We start from the raw sequence: 24,249 nt of genomic DNA, 5'->3' as shown, positions 1-24,249 counted from the left end.
TCCCAGGAATCTGGGATATAATCAGTAATTGATTTTGTTGAGAGATCTAATTGTTTGATAAAAGCATTATTTCATTCTTTAGAATGGTAACCTTGGGGGAAGAGGTCTTAACCTTTCTTTTTTTTCACAGTCCTGAAGAGATGTGTCTCTAGATTGAATGGTACTGCGAGGTTGACTGAATTAATTGATTGGTCAATTCAGCCAAGTAGCCAATTTTCTTTTCTTTTTTTTTTCCCTCATTTGTTTCCTTAGAGTTGAGTTGATTTTTGTCGTTAGACTGAAGAACTAGGCTTCAAATAGACCAGGAAAAGAATTTACACTTTGCCAAACAGAAGCAAATTACTGAAAGCCTTTGAAACACTTGATCAAAACTGTTTTCATAAAGGCATATTTTTAAGGGTGCGAAAACTCTTATAAAAACTGTCCTTAATTGAGTATCTCCAAAAGTGAGCTTCTAGTTTTCACCTTCTCATCTGTTTCTTCCACAATTTTCTACCATCCATGATTCCCATGTTGTAACTGACTTCTGGTGACATTACTCCTCTACTCAAAAATACTCATTGACTTTCCACTGCTCGTGAATCAAAGTAATTCTAGATTCCTTGAAATTTGGTGGTGACTTTCTTTCATCCACTAAGAAGGTACTTGAACACTTTCCAAAGCAACCTTTAGACTACTTGCTCTTCTCTGAAATAATCCTTCCTCTATGCCTTTGTATATCTTGTTCAGCTGATGCAAATGCAGGTTTTCTGTTAATCATTCCCGATAGTTAACTGAATGCAACTTCAGTTTATGTATTTGTGGAGCTCCTCTAGGCTACTCCTGGGGAGCACCTCTTTTCCCTGTCTTTTTTTTCTTGTCTCCTTTCTTCCACTCTACCCATAACCACTAGTTCACATCACAGCTCGGTTTTTCATGTGGCACTCAAAGCTGCTGCCTATGTTCAAGCCTCTGTGTGTTCATGAGGAAAAACTGAACTAATATTGAATGCATGTTACCATTTATCCTCCACGGAACTGACTACACTTTTCCTGCAGTGCTCAAAACCCTGTGGATATGTGTCAAGTGTTAAGTACTCATGCTATTACCAATGCCAAAGGACTGCAGAGGTGGAAGTTCCCTGCTGCAAACTATACAAGGGGATACTGGCCTTAAAATAAACTGCAACACAATCATCATCACTGATAATAAATCTAAAGTGGTCGTTATCTTGGACATGAATGAACTAATTTCTCTGAATTGTTTATGCCTCTGGGGCACAGTGTAGAGAACAGAGGACTATTGGACATCTGCAGAGATCAGAAGCACATATTCCATTCCGAAAAAAAGATGACTCTCTTTACTTGAGGGCATGATATGGCCTTGACTCAATGTTAAATTAACCGCAAATCAGCAAATGTCCAGTAGCCATCATGCTCAACTATTTTTTTTCCTTAAAAAGAAAGAAATGGACTTTGTCCAATGTCTTGCTTATGTCTGAGGCCCAATCCTACCTATTGAATATATACCTGAGCCCCCGTAACTGAGGGCTGAAAATATTTCCCTCAGTGATGCAATGCCAATCTTGTCAAGTTGTTCAAATAACTTGACTAGGTTGTGGGTGGAATTCTCTGTAAAACTTAATGCATCAAACAAAATTAATCTTAGAATAATAAACTGGATTTAAGTCAATTAGTACTTAATATGAAATGGTATATAAGACAATAATATTTTTCATCTCAAGTAGAAAAAATCTCTAATCTAATACATTAGGGTTAACTTGGTGATCCAGCAAAGTTAGCTACTATTGAAATAACTTGATCTAGGCAGAAATTTCTATTTTTACAGTTATTGTCACCTTTAAAGCAGTAGAAAATTGAGTCTCAGAGCATTTGCTTATTAGGCTTGCACTGAAAGGCTAAATGAATTGTACTGAGTTGATAGGATTTTTGTGTGGCTTTTGAGAAAAGATTCTCTTCCAATTATTCATAACTTCCAGTATGCCAGTCTCAGAATATTTTCAGGCTCTCATTAGGAAATTTTGGTATTCTGGGTTTGGGTAAACTGCTTTTTGGGTGGTACAATGAGGAACATTTTAATTTTTTCAATTTGGTTTCTACTTATTCTATATGTGTATCATTTTGGCTAAAATTTATCAAAGAAACTTACTCTTATAGTCAAGAGACAGTAATGAAAGTTATGGAATTTAAAATTACCAGGCTAAAGACAATTTTCAGGAGTCAAATGCTGAGTTTTCAAAACCCCAAAGAAATAGAAGATTGTTACTTGAGTAAATGTTGGCCTTCTCTGAATATGCAGTTTATATCGAACTCTAGATTTCAATAGCTGTTGATTGGTAAGGGGTCTTGTCAGTGAGTTGAATGTCAGAGGAATACATCATTGTCTATAAGGCAATTGTATTAGTCCATTTTCACACTGCTGATAAAGATATACCAGAGACTGGGTAATTTATAAAGAAAAAGAGGTTTAATGGACTCACAGTACCACATGGCTGGGGAGGCCTCACAATCATGGCAGAAGGAGAAAGGCATGTCTTACATGACAGCAGGCAAGAATGAACTTGTGCAGGGAAGCTCCTCTTTATAAAACCATCAGATTTTGTGAGACTTATTCACTATCATCAAAACAGCCAGGGAGATACCTGCCCCCATAATTCAACTACCTCCCGCTGGGTCCCTCCCATGACATGTGGGAGTTGTGGGAGCTACAATTAAAGTTGAGATTTGGGTGAGGACACAGCCAAACCATATCAGCAATTTAAGTTGTTTCTAAGGAAGACATTCTTGTTCTTTTAGCAACAGTTGGTGAAATAATATATAAGTAAGAATGCATTAAGAATTGTAACATATGGTAATATGAATTATGATTTTAATGGACACTTTATGATTTTACTTATATACTTTTCCATAGTTTATGTTGCCTTGATACAAAAAGTCCATATTCATAATGAACATAAGCCTGGGAAGCTCATGTTTGCATAAAACATGGTCCAGAACCAAAATTCATGATTCAATGTGTCAAAAACTGTAAATAAAAACAATCACAGAGCTGTGTCAAATCTCGCTAGTCATGTATCTACACACACAAAAATATTTTTATGCATTTTAGGGATTCCAGCTTCTTCTGAGTATGACAGTAACATGCTGTCCCTGTTCTCACACTTTCCTATCACACCTCCACCCTCAATATTCTTGCTCATGTCCCTGCAATTTTGTTGAAATTGCTCTTATTTTAGCTTCTAAAGACCTCTTCTTGCTGATTTGAAAGGGCATTTGATTTTTCTGAAACGTTTTACATGGAGTGTCATCTTGAATCATTTTCTTTCTCTGTCTTCCTGACAATATATTCTCTACATATTCTTTTGGTTTGTCTCTTACCCCTTTGGTCATTCTTTCTCAGCCCCCCTCAAGGTGACCTTTTCTCTGCCAAATTTTATTAATTTTAGAACTTAAAGCTCTTTTTCTTTAGCCTTCTCCTTCATCCATACACATCTTCCCTAAATGATCTTCATCTTCTTCCATGGCATCATTACCATCCACATGCTGATAACTCCCAAAAGCCGACATCTCTCTTGAGCTCACACTTAGATGTCTGTGGTAAATATCTAAGGGATTTTCTGTTGAGGACTCATTTTCTAGGAATGACCCTCCCTTTCCATCTGCATGTTGAAGTTGTGCTATTGTATGACTTTTCCTTGTACCACAGTTAATCTGTCCAGGCATGGGCACTTGATTCAAGCTTGGCCAACAAATTTGTGTCATGAGATTTTTGGGTTAGAGACTGAGAGTCAGGTCAGCCTTTCTCTGAGATTTTGGACTGGAATCAAAGTGGTTGCTCAGGTCAAATGTGCATCAGTGTTGTGAAATAATCCCATCCATTCAGATTGGTGGTTAAATATTTTAAATGTCACCTCTAATTGTAGGGTACAAAATTTGGGAATTGTAGGCAGCCATGTGTACTTTCATGTATACCATGTAAGCAGATAGGACCAGTCTATAAATGAGAGATGGTGAAGTTTATTCTATGTGAATTATATCTTAATAATAATCAACTTTTAAGCTTAAAAAATTAATCATAAATAGAGAAAAAGAGATGAGAAGTGCTAAGAGAATCCTGAAGGTATTTAGGTCCCCAAATTCTCTGGTTACTGAGGTACAGATGCATCCTTATCCCATTACATTTATAGTACATTGTACTCTTTCTTAAAGCTAGCTTGATTAAAATCTGTCACTTTCAACAAAAAAGATCCTAGTTAATAAAACATTCTTCTACCTATTGGACATTTCTACTTCTATGTCATGTACCTCTAATCCTCTGCTCTTCTTCCACCAACACTAAGCTCCAGGTCTGGCACTCCCTCTGTAGCTCAGTAAGTGCTATCTTTACTTATCAAAACCATGGAGCTGGTCATTATCTTTGATTCCTCCTACAATCTCATGCACTCCCTTCCAGTCAGTCAAATCCTGTTAGTTATCCACCCATTTATTTCCATTGCCACTCTACCATCCTACTCCTCACTACAATTGCCTTATTTGATCACCTTATAACTGGTCTTTCTGCTTCTAGCTCTGCATTCTCCATTAGGTTCTCACTCCAGAAAGATTTCTTATTTCACTTCACAATAGGACCCCATAATCAGAGCTCTTAGTGACCAAGTTCATTGTTGCCTCTTTAACTTCATTTCTTGCCACCACCTTTGTATCATATGCATGAACCAGGCTGAAATATGCATAGTTGCTTGATATGAAATGACTTTCCTTCTTTTGGCCTCATCAGAGCAACCTGTATGGTAAATTGCCCATTTATCCCTAGTTTGTAAGCTCCTTGTAGGCAGGGATAATGTTCTTTGTTGCATTACTATTATAATACAGTGCCTGTCTCATGATAGGCATTCAGTAAATGTTTACTGAACAAATGCATTTGTTAAATGAATGAATGGCTGCTGGATAGAAGCACAGAGCACAGAAGCAGAGATTTGAACTTGTCAGGCAAGGACAAAGTCATTTCCCATGAACTGAATGTTGGAAGGGAAGAAAGACTGTAACTCTGGGTTCAGTGTTTCGTGAATTATCACTTAGCAATCTTAATAATCTTGAACGTGCAGCTCTTCACGCACTAGTTCATGTTCATCTCTCGGGACAGGCATTGATTCTTTGACATGTAGCTAGTCAGGTAGAATAGATTTTACTGTCTACAGCTGGTGGCATTTTTCTATGTGCTTTGAGTTTTAGTTCCATGACATTTTTAAAGGTATTCCTGCTTTGATTTTTCCAGGACACTGCAGTATAAGGACTATTTGAATGTTAAAAGCTACAGCTGTGCACATTCTAGAAAAATTAACTACTTAATTGCATTAATAGGTGTCTGTTGAGGCTCAGCACTGAGTTGGTACTGGAGTAATTGGATAGGCTGGATGACTATAAGTGGGGTAGCTTATTAGAGATGTACTGGTATGCATGATTTTAAACTACCTAGGCTTAAAAATAGGAGGGTGCACAGAGATGTTTGAAAGCAGATGGTTAGAACTGTAGGACTCAACTCTTGAAAAGGCTCATAAGTCTTAGTTCACACCAGTTCAGTTACATAGGATGAGTAATATATTTGTAACCAAAATGTGAGCTGCAGTTACCTTGCCCCTTTGGATTTAAGCAAGACCAAGTCATACCCTCATTCTTTGTCTTGTGGATGCCCACTGCCTTTTTAAAGATTTTTGTAAATTCTCAAAAGACTATGTTTTCATGGTCACCTGCCTCCAATGTCCTGCCTCCACTGACTTCTTGTCATTGGTTTGGCCTTAACAGTTTCTCTATCTCTGACCAGCCATTGTTGCCACTGACCCCAGTGGAAGTGCAGCCACTTCTTGATTCCTTATCAAAGCAACCACAGGTACTAGGCAGGTTGTGTGTAGCAGAACTAAGTATTGAAAGTGTATTATAGGAAGTTAGAATCCCATGTAAGTCATTCCTGGTCTTCATTCCATACAGGGAGTTCTCACTGGCCTGACTAGCCACAACAACTACTGAGGTTCCCACTTCTCTCATTTTGTGATACTTTTCTTACCCCCGTCTCCTGGATTGCCTCTGGGGAGTCAGAATTCCAACTCAATTGTGTGGCACAATTCAGTTTTCTCCATCTCTGTGCCCCAAATCTGCCTCCATTGCATATATAACACCCATCTAGTTATTCAGGCAAACAAAAAAGACAGGGACTCATTTAGAAACACAAAAGATATCCTGACATTTTATTATTCCTTTATCAAGGCTCATCCTCCTTATAACCCTTGTGGTTTAAAATCATCCTTTTCTCCCACCTTTAATATAATACCTTAATTCCAAAATGGACATAGAGAAGGGGGTTTCTGTTCTGCTGGTGAGGAGGTAAAACTTAGTCCTCATCAATAAGCAAGTAGTCTTTCTTTGGAATGTTTTAACAGTGAGATATCACAGAATCCATTCCTACTGATCCTCAAAGAGAAGAAGACACAACACAGCTTCATCATAAGTCCTTTTTACTCTGCAAACTAGGAATCACTTGAGCGAGGAAAATTTTTTTCCTGTGGTGTTTGTCTTCCTGAACAAGGACGGGTGACACACAAAACTTGTTTGCTTTATCTTTATGCCAACTTCCTAGTGAGGCTTTTTTCTGACACAAAGAGTTCAGGCAAGGGCCAAGGAGAATGGAAGCACGCAGCTATGAAGTGCAGAAATACCCGTACGTCTGTGAAGAGATTGTCAGTGCCTGTCTTGACATATCTTACATTGGTTTACTCTTTGTATTCTCTAGGCTGATCACTGTTCCCTTAATGTTATCTAATTTTAAGAGAAATTTGCTCATTTAGCTAAGGTTTAACTATTTAGTAAATTTTAAACCTGTTATAGTGGCTACCAACCAAATAATTTACCAAGTTATAGGAAGATAACACAAATAAAGAAAGGAGCTGGTTTTAAGTTGAGAGCCGAGGCAAACAGGAGAACTTATGGCCTATCTAGGAAAAGCAACAGGTACTCACCAAATGCCAAATGCTGAGTGTGACACACAGGCCAGGACACCATGCTTTTTTTTTTTTTTTCATATCTGAGATCTGTCCTGTTGCTTGGTCAAAAAGGGTTGGCTTTTACAATTTGTTACCAATTAATGAAAACAAACAAAACAAAATGTGCTGTGAGGCCAATACTGTGAGCTTCAAGCAAAACAAAGCTAAGGTGGAATCTGACCTGCAGGTTGGAACTGTTTGACTGCCTCTTTTTGGTATAAGTTTGGAACTTCTGTATGTACTTTGTTCTTCTTTTCCTCCCGTTTATTTGTAACTCCCTTCTACAACAATAAAAATTCTGGCTCCCATTTTCTTCAATATATGTAATCATTTGTTCAAGCCTAGAATGTATATAATGTAGTTTTGGAATTACTAACTCCTACCATTGAAGAACTGAAACTATGCCTACAAGCCTGCATCTACTATCAAGACACAGAACATTTCCATCAACCTAGAAAATTCCACTGCTTATCCTGCTTAAGCATAGTTTTTCTTAGTGTATTTTAGCCCAATTCCCTTCTCAAGTTTCCGTGGACCCGGTAATATGGGAAAGTGCATTGATGTGCTTCACAATGAGCTAAGGTAAGATTTTAGATCAAAAGAATATTAAAATGAGGGACATTTTACAAACTACCTGGCCAGTACTTCCTAAAACTGTCTGGACCATGAAAAACAAGGAAAGTCTGAGAAAGTGCCGCAACCCAGAGGAGATGAAGGAGACATGACAACTAAATGCAATATGGTATTTTGGATGGATTCTGGAACAGTAAAAGAACATTAATGGAGAAACAAGAAAAATCTGAGTGAAGTCTGGAGTTGAGTTAGTAGTAATATATTAATGTTATTGTTTTATATTTGACAAATGTAAAGTGATAACATTAGGAGAAACTGAAACCTGGTAAAGGGTACACGGGAATTCTTTGTACTATCCTTGCAACTCTTCAGTAAATCTAAAGTGATTCCAAAAAATTGTTAAAATTATTCAAAACATTGGGCATGAAAAGACTCATATAGGTTTGGATGGTTAAGAACCTAGGGCCTGGGTCAGATAAATTTGAGATCAAATATTAGCTCTAAGACTTGCAAACATAATTGGTACTGATTTTGACTAAAGTAAAGTCAAAATCATCTGCTTTCAAACATCTCTGCACCCTTTTAAGCAGCAATAGCAGTTTTAAATAAAGTATAGCAAAAAATTTACAAGCTTGGACACATTATCTTGAACGTACATATCTTGAACATATTAACCTCTCTTAACTGTAGCTTTCACATCTCTAAAATACAGTAATTCTTATTTCTTACAATTGATATGAGGGCTAAATGAAGAAAACCCATGTAGAGTAGCTTACGCATATCTTAGGGCCAGGAGTCCTTTTCTTGTTCACCAATGTATATCTGAAACTAGCATGACTACATATAGTAAATATATAATGAAAATTTGTTGGTAAATAATCTTTTTTCCTACAAAATGAAAACATATTTCAAATTATTTTTCTAGAATCTATTGTCATTTCAGATTCTCTTCTAATTGTGACATCTCTGCAGTATCATGATATATGTGAGCTATTTGACTGCAATTTTTTGAGCTCCTCTTGATATAAATGTAGAATTCTGTGTATTGGGATAATATTTTTTCAGGCTCTGGAGGTAACTCCCTGACGGCACGTACAACTGCATTCTCATTTTCAGTTTCTTGATGTGGGATGATTCTGTTCTGTGTTCTTAATGACAAAGGTCATTTGGGCCCCACCATTGGAGACATTAAAGTTACTCTGTCTCTCCTCAAATTTTAGGCTTGAAAACTTTAAAACAGATGGTGATACTTGGAGGGTAATTAATTTTCCTTTGGAGCAATAATTGCTTTCCTTAAAAATAAATTAATGGCTCCCTCTTTTTCCAAGAGGTAATGGTTTAGTAAACTGAGCAATGAACTGGGCTGCTCTTGAGCAGGACTTAGGGGAAAGGAGAAATATTTTGTGATTCTGCCCCTGTCTGGCTGTGTGAATTTGGGAGTCTCATGCTTTTGGCTGATTGGAAGGATTAAACAAATCAGAGCATTTAAAGCACTTTAAAGTGTGCCTGATGCAAAGTGAGGCTATAGAACTCTTAGCCAATATAATGATTAGAGGTGGAAAGATGGACACTGTTAACTGATCTTTCTGATTCTGTGTGGACACTGAAAGTCTTATGAGGGTATTACATATAAAGCACCATAAGGTTCTGGTACAAAGGATCCACTTGCACAGGTGGCATTTAAAAAACTAATTATTGATTAATGACAAAATTGCCCTTCTTGTTTCATGTTATAGTAAGTTGATTAGAAAATATTTGAGTTTCCCTCTTCTGTTTGGACAGCAACGTATATAGTATGTTAACTACCTAAGAGATATCATCAAATGCAATCTCACGAGAAGCCCACGTTTTAATATTCAGACAAAGTTCTCAATATATTTTTAAAGGTTTTTTGAAATAAAGCTTCCCACATGTCTGTATTTCAAACTTTTTATATTCTTAAACTTTGAACTTCTAGCAATTCTATGACACCAGGTATTTTGTGAAATAACATACTTTGTTTCGTTTGTGTCCACAAACACATATGTAGTTATTTACCGTTTGAACTCTTATAGTTATTTAAATAATGTAACCTAATGATACTGGGCAGAAAGTCATTGTGTGATCATTCTCTTGAGCTTCTTCTGGTTTAAGCTTCTGCCAGGGGCATATTTATTGGGTAGGAATTATCATGGTTTAGCATAACAGGAGATGTATTTTAATACTTCATTCAAAACAAGAAGTGATTATTTATGAAAAAATACATTTTAAATTCACTTTCTCTTACAAGTGTATGAAAGAACACTGAACTCCTACAGAGAGAATTGCACTGGTAAAGTGACTGCAAAGATATCCACACACCCCTCAGCACAGATTGCCCAGGGCTGCGTTAACAACAGCCCTAATTCGCCTTTTGCAGAGTATTGGAGGGGAAAATGAATGTTTTTTTCACAATTATTTGACAAAGAGTACTTGTTTAAATATTTGCTCAAGCCAGTGTATAAAGGAAGGCAGACATAAAGACCCAAGCCCAAGTACAGATCATTTTGCACAGTGTTAGCTTGTGACACAGGATGGGACCCAGAATGAAGTCAAACCCTATCTTTCAACATATGAGTTAAGTTTTATCTCCCCTATGCGGATGAATTGAAAGTTGATGTCAGATCACACTGAATATCCTTTAGAGCTCATTTTTATAGTGGTCTGCAGAGTAAGCTGAATCTAATTCTCATTGTCTTTTTCCAAACTCTGGGACAATAATTCTCAACAAATAGTAAATCAATACTATTGGTGATCTTAATAATGTTCGCAGTCAAGAAATCCTTTCAGATATTGTTTTATGAGTATAACTAGTACCTTGAGCAATAAAGACTTATAAAAAGAAGTCAAAACCCACTACTTGTTTTATTTTAATGTCTCCTTTTCTTTAAAATGTATTCATTGGGGAAAAGGGTGTGCTGGGTCTTGGGATGAGCTTTTAGGCAGTCCTAGCATATTTCTGATTATTCTTAGAAAGTATAAATTAAATCGACCTGCGGTCAATTTAAGATGGGAGACACAGTCATGACTTCAAAATTAAATTTCAAATCTCATATATTGATGAAGTCTTCAGTCTTAATTCAAAGGTAATACTCCTGAGCCCCTTCCCCAATAAGACCCAGCAGCAGATGATGTCTTTGCCTTTGGAGAGTTGGTGGGTGTTTCTCTCACTCCCATTCTCTTTTCACAACATGTTAACTGAGGATTCTGATCTCATCATGTTTGGAGCAGGAGAGGGAGAAGGAGAAGGGGCATCCAAGAAAGTCTTATGGATTAGTATGTCAGTAAGCTGGCTTTGCTCTTGCTGGCCTGGGTGACAATTTACACTTCTCTTTCTTTCTTGGGTGATTCTCAGAGATTTTTTTGGAAGTTCCACAGTGGTGCCAGTCACCAACCACTCCTGCCAAATAGCCAGCTCCTTCTCTTCTGTTGCTTGCTTCTGGTTTCCCAGCCACCTCTGCTTTTCTGGTTACCCTTCTATGAAGACTCTCCATTGCTGTCTCTTCACCCTCTGGCTGAGGCACCCTTGTCAAGATCCCTTTTAAAATTAACATAGACCAACACTTCTACATAGTTGTCAAATGGGCCAATGTTGAATAGTGACCTCAAAAAAATTATATCAAAATTCTTTTTTTTTCTTTCCACTTTTTCTTTTTTTAACTTTTATTTTAAGTTCAAGATTATATTTGCAGATTTGTTACATAGGTAAACTTGTGTCATGGGGGTTTGCTCTACAGATTATTTCATCACCCAGGTACTAAGCCCAACACCCAATAGTTATTTTTTCTGCCCCCTCCCTCCTCCAACCCTCCACCCTCAAGTAGACCCCTGTCTATTATACCCTTCTTTGTGTTCATGAGTTCTCATCGTTTAGCTCCCACTTATAAGTGAGAACATGTGGTATTTGGTTTTCTTTTTTTTTTTTTATTTTATTATTATTATACTTTAAGTTTTAGGGTACATGTGCACAATGTGCAGGTTTGTTACATATGTATACATGTGCCATGTTGGTGTGCTGCACCCATTAACTCGTCATTTAGCATTAGGTATATCTCCTAATGCTATCCCTCCCCACTCCCCCCACCCCACAACAGTCCCCGAAGTTTGATGTTCCCTTTCCTGTGTCCATGTGTTCTCATTGTTCAATTCCCACCTATGAGTGAGAACATGTAGTGTTTGGTTTTTTGTCCTTGCGATAGTTTGCTGAGAATGATGGTTTCCAGTTTCATCCATGTCCCTACAAAGACATGAACTCATCCTTTTTTATGGCTGCATAGTATTCCATGGTGTATATGTGCCACATTTTCTTAATCCAGTCTATCATTGTTGGACATTTGGGTTGCTTCCAAGTCTTTGCTATTGTGAATAGTGCCGCAATAAACATATGTGTGCAAATGTTTTATAGCAGCATGATTTATAGTCCTTTGGGTATATACCCAGTAATGGGATGGCTGGGTCAAATGGTATTTCTAGTTCTAGATCCCTGAGGAATCACCACACTGACTTCCACAATGGTTGAACTGGTTTATAGTCCCACCAACAGTGTAAAAGTGTTCCTATTTGTCCACATCCTCTCCAGCACCTGTTGTTTCCTGACTTTTTAATGATTGCCATTCTAACTGGTGTGAGATGGTACCTCACTGTGGTTTTGATTTGCATTTCCCTGAAGGCCAGTGATGATGAGCATTTTTTCACGTGTTTTTTGGCTGCATAAATGTCTTCTTTTGAGAAGTGTCTGTTCATATCCTTTGCCCACTTTTTGGTGGGGTTGTTTGTTTTTTTCTTGTAAATTTGTTTGAGTTCATTGTAGATTCTGGATATTAGCCCTTTGTCAGATGAGTAGGTTGTGAAAATTTTCTCCCATTTTGTAGGTTGCCTGTTCATTCTGATGGTAGTTTCTTTTGCTGTGCAGAAGCTCTTTAGTTTAATTAGATCCCATTTGTCAATTTTGGCTTTTGTTGCCATTGCTTTTGGTGTTTTAGACATGAAGTCCTTGCCCATGGAAAGCAGAAGAATTTTGTTCACACTGAGGTGTGGGGAGCTGTTAAATAGCTTGACTGATTTCTAATCCCAGAGGCAGGCTTAAAATATGAGAATCCATAATGGAACAACTTATAATTGCTCTCTACTATCTTACTGTAGTGGGCTTGTGTTCTTCACTTGTATACAAACTTATTCTGCCATTTCTAAATATGAGTTAATACTGAATCAACATTCTTAGGCATCCTTAGGACATTGGAAATCTTACCACTTCCCATCTCTCTTGGAGGTTTCCTACTAAAAATCTACATGAGTGAAATATCCAAGTGCAGACAAAATTCTCCCTTGGGCCGGACAACATTGCTTAGGCATTCCATAACCTTCCCTCAAATCTAAGTAGTAGGCCAATCCCAGATAGGTTATCATAAGGAAGCAGGAGTTCAAATGAGAAAGATAATCAGAATTATTGAAATGGTAAAGCAGAGTCAACCAGGTTACTACTGAAACCTGGCCCCCCAAAAGTTCTGTGTTTTGATGAATAATATTACCAACTCTCTTCACTGGGGTAGAGTATGGACATTTTACTATAAATACTATAAATAGGAGATAATGTCAGGGTAAAACTGTGGGCTGAAGAAAAATACTCGTTTTCCTTCACAACGATCAATGCTCTTCCTGAGTGCTGTAGTCCCCTAGAATCTCAGAGATATCACTAGCTAAAGACTTCACCTTCGGAGGCAAAAAGATTAATTCTTATCAGAGATATTGTCATATCCATGTATAAGGATATTGTGGAGAATCAGCTTTGGGTTCAGCTTGGCCCTGAGATGAATCCCTTCATCCGCTCTACCCAGGGGATGGGATGAAGTTTCTTTCTTAACCTCTCAGAGTCTCAGTTTCCTCTGTAAAGCAAAGCATGAATAATATCTGGTAAAGTTGGCTTGATAATTACATGATGGGATCATGCATGTAAAGTGAACATAGAATGTTTGGCACAGGGTAGCAATTCAATCCATGATAAGGTTATAGCTATGACTTTATAATAGATGTTGGTATGCACAGCCTTTGGTTCCCAGATTCCCGGTTGTCTCCTGTGCTACTTCTAGGTAGCTTACACCTTTCCTCTTACATTATTTGGCAAAGTCCTATTTCAAGCTTTGGTTTTGTTAGTCCTCTGCCTTCCAGAAGCAATTCTTCCCCTTCTTAAACAGACTCGTTATTTTTCTTCCTTCTTTCATGCAGGGAGATTTCATGCAGAATAGCCATGGGCTAAGAACAGAACCCTTGGAAACCATAATGTTTAAGACATAAAAGAGGAAAAGCATCTCATCAGGGATTCAGTGAAAGGCCAAGAGGTAATAAGAAATTCAGATATAAAAGAGCAGAGATTCAAGACAAAGTATAATACAGAGCAAAATGCATTGTCAAGGTCTAGAGAAAGGACTCAAAGAAAATTCTTTATTCAGATCCATAGATGCTCTCCTGCCCATGCCTGCCGAGACTAGTCCCACACATTCATGTGCCAGTTGGTGGGTGCCCCAAGAGTCTTACAGCAGAGAATGCATGGAAACAGTTCCCTGACATGAGAACTCCTCTAAACCCAGTGAGGGTAATGGCTCCAGTGAGTGCAAGGCCTCATACACTGGGCAATGAAGTATTGGTATCCAGCAGTATTTTAGATTTGTGTGTTTGCTGTACTTGCAGGATGAAATGGGCAGTTCTGATATAGAGCCTTCTCTTTACAGGGGAAAGCAAAGGGGTACAAAAAATGCCCCCCCATGCCTGGGGCCCAGGATTTCAGAGGTTCCAGAGCTTACGCGGAGCCACTCAGTAAGGCACACTGTAGGAGGAAAGTAGGTCACTTCTTAGCTTGCTCTATAAACACCCTAGATTCAAACCCACGTATTTCTCCTCCACAGAAAATCATGTATACCAGTCATCATAAACTAGTGCCTCAAGGGAGGGATCTGTTCTTCCATAGGGTTTTATAAAATTGAATTTGGTCACGCATTCTGCCTTTTGAGCCATAGTCTCCACCACTGCCTACTCAATTTGCATTACTTGTTTATGGGCCCTGTCTAGGCCCTAGAAACATCAAATCAATTTGCAAAGCTTGACCTAATCAAATCTTATGATATACCTTTGCCTCTGCAAGCTGCAAGAAAAGGTCTTTTGCTTACACCCTTTACTCTTCAAGTCTGCCTCCAATACTCATTTTAACTTGGTTTCATTTAGATAAAATGCTAGAGGTTAAGAATTTTGCCCTTACAAATTGTGACTGGCCTCAAGAGGATGCATTTCTTACCTCCAGGAAGTATTCACATAGAAGAGGTTTATCACCTTTTCTTAGGCAGAAACATGCCTGACTACCAAAGCTTGTCCTGTGAAAAGATGCTGGCACAAAAATCTTTTCTGTTTTAGCAAGAATCTTGCCTTTCGCTTTTTGTGCTGTTTCTTTTTCCTGCTCCTTGTCTTCATAACTGCCATGGTAACATGGGTCTGGGTCTGACTATTTCTTCACATTCAGTTGTGAAATGGTTTTTTTTGACCTACTGCTTTTACAGAAGGCAGCACTTATGACCCGATTTCAAGTTATAGAGTCACAGGAAAATGAAGCCAAACTTCAGTGTCTTTATTTGTTAAGCAGTGAACCATGTCACATACGTTGTTTGCTGAGCAGGTCAGGGACTAAGAATGCCTCAGTCGGGGTATCTCAGGGCCTTCTATGAAGCAGAAGAAAAGGAGGAAATGAGACTTATTTTCCTAAGGGCCAGGCTTCAAAGAATGCAGGAGCTCTATATACTGGGGCTGGATGATGCTGACTTCCACTGCTACTTAAAGACTGGTGTTTCTTATGCAGGAAGATGAAACAATGTGGGACATGAGGCTATTTTGCTGTTCCCCTAAAAGGCACCAATGGCTACCAGTGTTAGCACAATGCCTGGCACACAAAAATATTTGTGAGTTAATGGATTTATTTTTGATAGTTTCATTAAGAGATTTAATATATAGGGGTGGGGGGTTGACATTAAAAAGCATCTTTTTCCAAAGGAAAACCAACTATGACAAGGTTGCTCAGTAGTAAATCAGGAGCTCTGAAAACGTGATGTGAGACTGTATGAGAAAACCTGAATGTTTCAGTAATTATCTTCCCTTAAGAGCTGATGACAGATCAGATAACTTAATCAGTCTGGATTAATTAATAGGTTAATTAATAGATCTCTCACAGAAATATATTTAAACTTACTGCCAGTATTATTCTTGTTAACTCCATATTTTCTACTAATGAAAATATGAAAATATGTAGTTTGCCATACTATATATAGAAATGGCCATATCTTTTATCTGCATGAAGCTATTTATTTGAATTTTGAACTAATGTTCTCAACCTGTTAAAATAAGACAAATTACTTCCCCTGGCTACTAAGAATTTTTCTTATCTATCTATCTATCTATCTCTCTCTCTATCTATCTATCTATCTACCTATCTATCTATATGCAAGTTAATCAACCATCTTACCTGATTAATATGTAATTTTAATGTGTTTGGATGTTTGGATGTAGGTTTGATATTTCAATGGATCATGATCCCATACAGGTGAGCTGTATGACACCAGCCAAGGACCTGAATTGCTTTTTCATATTCTTAAATTCTTCTTGCTGCTAGTAATTGGTCACTTTCTTGTCTCTTACTTTTCTTATTCTCCTCCTTTTTCTTCTCCTTCTCCTTCTCCCACTTATGCTACCTTTTTTTTTCCTCTACAAAATTGGCATATGTTTAGATTGAACTGCCTAGATTAGGGAGAACCTCATATATCTTAGACATTGTGCTCCTGTTGATAAAGAAATGCACATAACAAAGCTACCATACTCTTGAGTAAGTGCTTATAATCCATCTATAATATTTTCCTTATGTAGACACCTTTGGGAAATAAAACAATCCTGCCGACAAGAGACCCCTCTGTGCCAGTGTGGATAGGAGAATGAACACGCTTTATTACAGAGGAAGCATTATCAGAGTTACATGCATGTAGTGTAGCATGAAGGTGACTACAAAGTCTGGGTATAATTTCACCCAAATGTTAACAATGAAGTAGAAGAAAGAACAATGAAAATCTCTCTTGTCTCCTTGAGAGTTAAATGGATGCCCCTTGTGTTTCCTGTATACTTCATGCAAGAGTTAATTTTGGAGGTACATGTTTATCATTTCAAGGGTCAGAAGCCCTGCAACCTTGCGCTATAAAAACAAAGTCAGACCTCTTATTGAGTCTATTATATTTTCAGGGAGAAACTCAAGGAGGGGAGACTGAGGAGGCAGCCACTTCATTCCTCAGAGAAAATTTCATTATTTTATTCTTGCAACCCCCAAGTTAGATTTGTCAGGTGCTTCTTTAAGTGACTTTGATTAGTTACCAAGGTAATTCATGATGCAAGTGCTATGATTTAGAGAATGCCCACGTACTCTATTCTGCGAGTTTCAGTTGAACTAATTAACTGTGGTGGTGTGTATGATGGCTTGGTTTTCAGAGATTCAGATTGAAATTCATTCTGACCCCATTACAAGAAGGAAGATGAATAAAATGTTAGATTCGAATCTGATCTTAGTTCTGTGAAGTTGCAATGCATATAGATTCATCTAGTTGTTCATGTACTGAAGTCTCCTTGGCAAAATTTACCTCTTGTCATTTTTGTAGTATCATTTTTATACAGGTCTTTGACTGCACTCATGATTACACAAAGATTAAGTCTCAGGAAACTCGGAGCTTTGTCAGAGCTGCCAGGGATTTACCTTGGGGGGATGCAGACCAAATAATCTAATCAGAAAATTTTTCAAAGAAGACCTAGAACAGTCATATGTGATTATTGGTTGGAAACCTTTCTTTTGCTTATAGATACTAATCAGAAAAATCCAGAAAAGTTATGAGTAAGAAGATAGAAGCATTCGTTAATTCATTCATTCATTCATTCATTCAACAAACTATTAATATTTTGTAAGAGGTTGTAATGATGAAGGTCAAAGATGAAATATAATGAATCCTTATTTCTGGCCAGGTGTGGTGACTCATGCCTGTAATCCCAGCATTTTGGGAGGCTGAGGCAGGCAAATCACCTGAGATCAGGAGTTTGAGACCAGCCTGACCAACATGGTGAAACGTCATCTCTACTAAAAATACAAAAAAACTAGCCAGATGTGGTGATAAGTGCCTATAATCCCAGCTACTGGGGAGGCTGAGGCAGGAGAATCGCTTGAACCTGGAAGGCGGAGTTTGCAGTGTGCTGAGATCATGGCACTGCACTCCAGCCTGGGCAACAGAGCAAGACTCAAAAAAAAGAAATTTCTATATCTATATCTATCTATCTATATATATAAAAAAGATATATATATGATATGTATACATATATATATATATATATAGAGAGAGAGAGAGAGAGTCCTTATTTCTTAAAAAAAGTTTATAACTTAACAGTGACTATGTTCCATATATAGATAAGTATGAAACAAGAAAGGTTGTCAAAGGTCAGTTCCTCAGTAATGACACATGGGTGGTCAGATGAAAAGATGACCTTTACCTGGTATTAGGAGAGGCTCTGTGGAGAAGGAGGAATGTAGGCACTGAACAATGGGTAAGGTCTCCATAGATGATGACAGTGGTGTGGGAGGAATCATGAGGACACGTTCAAGGAATGGCCCAAAGTCATTTTGACTGGAGCATGTTCAAGGGGTCCTGGAAGATCAGACCAGAGATATATTTTAGAGCTACATTATGAAAAACCATAGGCAAGATTAAAATGAAATATCATATATCAGGATCATTTCTAAAGAAAGGCAGTGGGAAGGGCATGGGCTTTGGATTCAGAAAGCCCTGGGTTCAAATTGTGTTTCCTTCTTTTTCTGTTGATAGAGTCTTGAGAAATTACTGAGATAAAGTTCGCTTATCTTTAAAACTGGTGTAAAATTGCCTACCTTGCATCTTGCTATTATGTTTGGAAATGCTGGCAATTTATAAAATGCCATATGAAATTTGTTATGTGATTTAGACATTCTTCTCTGAAACTCCCCCCTCCAGAAATTTATTACTATTCTTTACTTGAGAAGGCAGAACTGGCCTGATTTATTGATTTGAAGATGAATCATATCAGAAATCAGCACTTTGCAAAGATCACCTAATGGTGTCCATTAGGAAACTAAATTTCTTTTGAGTTTTTGCAATTTCAGCTGACATCTTACATTTTGATCCAGGGTATTTCTTCCTATGTGTTAATACTGTTCTTATTGTGTCTTAACTAATTTTACTCCTCACTGTTAATTCCAATGTGGTGTTACTTCTACTTTTTGTTTTTCCTACAAGTAGCTATTTGAGCAAATTGACTTTGGAGTGTGCCCAATTACTTTATTCACCTCTTAATCCTTTCATGTCATTCTGGAAGTACTGCCTCAGGATGAGGCCCTGCAGACATGGCATTTCAAGCAGCCTATGAGGATTAGATTTTCGTTTTTTGCTTCTTGTTTTTTTTTTTTTTTCAGCATGCAAACCCAATTTGGGGAATCATCACCTCAGGCATAAGGATGATAGTTCCGGAAATGTCACTTAGAAAGGCATGTGGAATAGCCCAGCTCCCTTTTACAAATAGTTTGGTGGGGAGCAAAATACCAACTCCATCAACTAGTCAGTGGGTGGACAGACCTTTGGAAATGTCTGTAAAACCCTCTGCTAGCTGCTAATCTTCTCTCTGTAATTTCACTGACATAAGCAATAAACCCTGTAATTATATGGCAATAATCAAGAACACTGACAATAATGGAATATCAATCACAGCCCTCATATGTAAACCCAGTTAGGTTCAGAGTTTAGTTTTGGCACCATTTGTAGTTTCAGTTATAACTAAACTAAAAGGAACTGATGAATGCAAGCTGGCTGAATCACATGCAGCTAAACTGTTTCTCTAAGCTATCTTGAATATGCTTTTCCAAGTGCATTATTCATTAAATTAAATGTTTTGCACTGATGTTTGAGCATGTGCAATTTCCTTCATTTGTAGTTTATAACAGCAATAACATCCCAGGCAGAGGGCATTTCCTGAGGATTAACAGCCAGCTGGGGTTAATGGCTGAAGGTAGAGCCAAAGACCATCAATTCCTTCCCTCTAGCCATTAATTCTTAGGAGATGACCTGTTCTTTCATCATTATCGCTGGCGTGTTTCTTCGTCTGACCTTTATATGAAGTGATGTGGCACCACAGGAATTAATCCTTACACGGGGGTTGCAAAAGATGCATCCACTGAGTGTCTCTTAAACTTGTTTATAGGACAACAACAATTTATCTACCCACTAAATCACAAGGGATGCCCTAAATCTGTCTATCAAATAAGCAGTTTGTCCAGAATGAGCCATTTACTTTTTTTCTGTTTTTTAAAAAGCTAGCTTTTTTAGCTTCTAGCTTTCTGATGAGGAGTCAGAACTGATATTTCTGTGATTTTCCTGTTGTTTGATCATTTGTTTCTAAAATGTTCAACTCTACCAGGCAGCTCTTTTTTGGAGAAATGTCTTATGAAATGACATTTCTATCACTGTGTAGGAACTATTACCTGGTCTCTGCAGAACATTTTTCAAATGTGCACAAAGACCTCTTCTTTGGGGTTTGTGTGTGTGTTTGGGCTGAGGGGGTGGAGGCAGTGAGGAATAAAGGGATATTAAACACAAACCGTGCATCTGCTGAGAGCTCTTGGAAGATTTTGTTATTCTCAGGGACAAGGAGTCTCTTTTTCTAATCAGCTCTTCATTATTGTCTCGGTAATTATCATGTTCCCTGCAGATTTTTATTCTTGTATTTTCCCTTGAAAGAATAATAATGGTTAAATTATTTAATAATGTTGCTTTGTCTTTTATCTGGTCTCTCACCTGAGAATCTCAAGGTGCTTTAAAGAGATTAATTATGATTTACAAGACTCACAAAATGGATCTTAATTTGAAGCATTTTGAAAGCTGTGAGGCCTTGATAAATTAAGGTAATAGAAGCAGAAACCTGAAGTTGGGGTTCATTTGTTTGATTGTAGATGAAAGAGATTTCCTTCTCAGGAATCCTGTGACATTTTTTTTTTGTTCCAGATTAGGATAAAGGATGTAAGACTAGATTCATGAAAGCAAATTAACTTCTCCTAAGCACTGTGAATTAACTTTTCCTAAGCACACTACCTGTGCTATTTGTCACCAGGGGAACAGTGCTACCTCCTCAGAGCAGTGCATTAATCAGGACTTTTCAGGTCATAGGTGACTGAAGCCTGACTAATAATGGCTTAAGTAAGAAAAAGAAATTGGCTGATGTAAGTGAAAAATTCAGCCATAGTTTGTCTTCAGCTAGACTCAGCGACTCAGATACGTTCATGAGGAGTCTACCTTTTGGCTCTGCTTTCCTGGTGGGGCTTCATTTTTCAGGTGGGCTTTCTGCATACGATGCTCCCAGTAGCTTCAGACTTACTTACATTCTACAAGTTTAGCAACCCTTGTCCAAAAAGCTTCTCTTTCCTGAGAGCGAAACATGTGCATTCACCTGGCTTTGATCATGAGTTCACCCCCGAACCAATGACTTCAATTATTGTGTCCAGTGGGATGAAATATTGATTAGCTGGGCTGGTTTATACTACTGCTGTTGAAGCTGAGGATTCAGTGAGCCACATCCAAGCCAGGTTGGTTGATTTGGAGAGTAGCGATGGTTCCTGAAAGGAAAATCAAGGTATAATTTCAGGAAGGAAGTGGAATGATTGTTGGAGAATGAGAAAAAACAGATGTCCACAAAAGGTAGCAGGATTTCAGTATTTATATTTACTTCTAGCACAAATAATTGAAGACCTCAGAGATAAAACTCAAAATCTCAGTCCTCTATAAATATAATTTTTATTAACATACCACTTTCAAAATGTATGTGCCTTGGAAACCAGTCTCATGAGATATTTCTTCAAAAAAAGCGTTCAATGATTACATAAATTTGAGAAACACAGAAAACTGTAACCTTCCTTGGATATACATTAAGTATTAAATAAGCCAGTATGCTCTTATAACAAGTTTCACTGATGCATGCATTTAACATAGACATCATTTATTCATATATATGTGTGAGCATGATTCCAAAATTTATAATGTCGGTGATCAAAAATGTGACTGATAGACATTGTGATGGTCTTTTGAGGCAGTATGGCACTAGGAGAGAGAACAGACCACTAAACAAAAGTAGGCCATGGTTCTCAGGTCCAACTGCAGAAACCAATATTGGCTGTTCAGCTGGTTATGACGGGAAGTTTCCATGGAAAGTCACACTTCCTGATATAATTAGTACCAGATTTCCCATTGGGAAGAGCATGTAGCAGTGGAGAATCCGGGGATCAGTCTGTGGTTGTGTGTTAAAACATACTCAGTAGCTTTAAGCTATAAAAAATCTGTCTGTCTGAGAAGACCTCGGATATTGTTTATGGTGCTAGTTCCAGAGGATTGGATTAGTATGAATGAAGAAGAACAGCAGGACTCTCTTCCCCTAGTCAGAAGTCCAGGGCAAATCTCCAGACCTGGAACTAGCCATGGAGGAGAGCGGTAGCCCAGTAGGCAGAGCAAAGATACAGGGGTTGTGAAAAAAGGCTGAAGAAGCAGCCAAGGAAAAAACAAAACAAAACAAAAAACCATTGGTGGTGCATATTCAGGATAGGTGTGTGAGTGTATGGGAAGATACCTGAGAGACTAAGTGGCTTTCTGGGAATATAGCTTGACACATGGGTGAAATTGACAACATGTTGAGAATATTGCCATGATATAGGGGATGAACTTTAGAACAAGAAACACCAGAATGAGAATACCAGCTTGCAGAAATTACAAGCTGGGAAAGCTCCTTAATTATGCGGAAACTTGGTCTTATCTGTAGTGGAAATAATAATATTTTCCTTGGGGGCATGTTGTGAATATAATAGGTATGACATTTTACCTTTATGATGTTGGGTATTTAAAAAACATTTTGTTCTTTATTTCTTTATGACTGAATGTAGCTTAACTCAAGAGTATGTGTTTCTTCTCATAAGTGAGAAATATGAAGACATGCTGCTGATGGGAAGAGAAGAGTTTAGTTGGTATTGCTGGTTTCTGACCCTGGTAGCATCTGTTGAAGTATAACTTTGAGAGTTGAAGCCAGCTGGACTTCCGGGTCAGATGGGGACTTGGAGAACTTTTCTGTCTTACAAGAGGATTGTAAAACGCACCAATCAGCACTCTGTAAAATGGACCAATCAGCACTCTGTAGCTAGGATTGTAAAACGCACCAATCAGCACTCTGTAAAATGGACCAATCAGCACTCTGTAAAATGGACCAATCAGTATTCTGTAAAATGGACCAATCAGCAGGATGTGGGCGGGGACAAGGGAATAAAGGCTGGCCACTCCAGCCAGCAGCGGCAACCTGGTCCTTTACAGCTATGTTCTTTTGTTTTTCACAGTAAATCTTACTGCTGCTCACTCTTTGGGTCCCTGCCACCTTTAAGAGCTGTAACACTCACTGCGAAAGTCCGTGGCTTCATTCTTGAAGTCAGTGAGACCAAGAACCCACCAGAAGGAACCAACTCTGGGCACAACTTGACCAAACAGACCTTAAGTGTTGCCTGCTGGGCCTACTGAAACTGCTTTGGACTTTTCATGGCCTCCAGTTTTGGAGTCCACGAGCCCCTTATGTTAACTATGAGGGTCTTTCTGGTACACCAACTCTCCTTTTTACTTCTGTGTCCCTCTGAGGGGTTTAGGAGACTGCAGTTTCTCTTCTATCAGGTTCCTATCAGGCTCATCCTCTTGGACTCCTGTCTTAGTCCCTGCTACTCATACTGCTATGTCAGACATAGAGTTTTTCTATAAAGCATAAATACCCTTAGGATATACCCTGGAAAGTTATGTAATTACCTTTTTTTAGAAAAAATTATAAATTTTGGTAAAATATACCTAACATAAAATTTACCATCTTACCCATTCTTAACTGTAGAGTTCAGTTGTGTTACATGTGTTCACGTTATTGTGCAACCAATCTTCAGAATTCTTTTCATCTTGCAAAACTAAAACCGAATACAGCCCATTGTCCCATAGAACTGATGTTTACAGTCTTTTAAAATAAACATAGAAATTGATCCTCTTAGTCTTAAAGCTTGAAACGTAACATATGTCTTATCTGAGTTCTTTCCTCAGGGAACTGTTCTTCAGGCCTCCCCAATAGTATCAAGGAACTGAAGCTCACCAGATCACTACATTCCAACAATGTGAAGCCAGATCTTTCATCCCTCATGATTTCCTTTCCCCACCCTAATTCCTGTTTACCTACATGTGGTTATTATACATTCTTTCTCTGTTATATAAACTTCCAATTTTAGTCAGTCAGGGAGATGGATTTGAGAGTGATCTCCCATCTCCTCAGCAGCAGGACCTGATTTAAGCCTCATTTCCTGGCAATACTTGATGTCTCAGTGATTGGTTTTCTGTGCAGTGAGCAGCAGGACATAAACCCAACTGCTGGTGTTTGGGTAACAAAACTTTATACCCATTAAACACCTCCCTTGCTTCCCCTCCTCCCAGCCCCTGACAACCCACATTCTGCTTTCTGCCTCTATAAATTTGACTACTCTAGGT

This window comes from Gorilla gorilla, chromosome 3 (assembly GCF_029281585.2).
Source record: "Gorilla gorilla gorilla isolate KB3781 chromosome 3, NHGRI_mGorGor1-v2.1_pri, whole genome shotgun sequence".
Classification (NCBI taxonomy): Eukaryota; Metazoa; Chordata; class Mammalia; order Primates; family Hominidae; genus Gorilla; species Gorilla gorilla.
The sequence above is the reverse complement of the archived record's forward strand: the minus strand, read 5'-3'. Positions refer to the sequence as shown.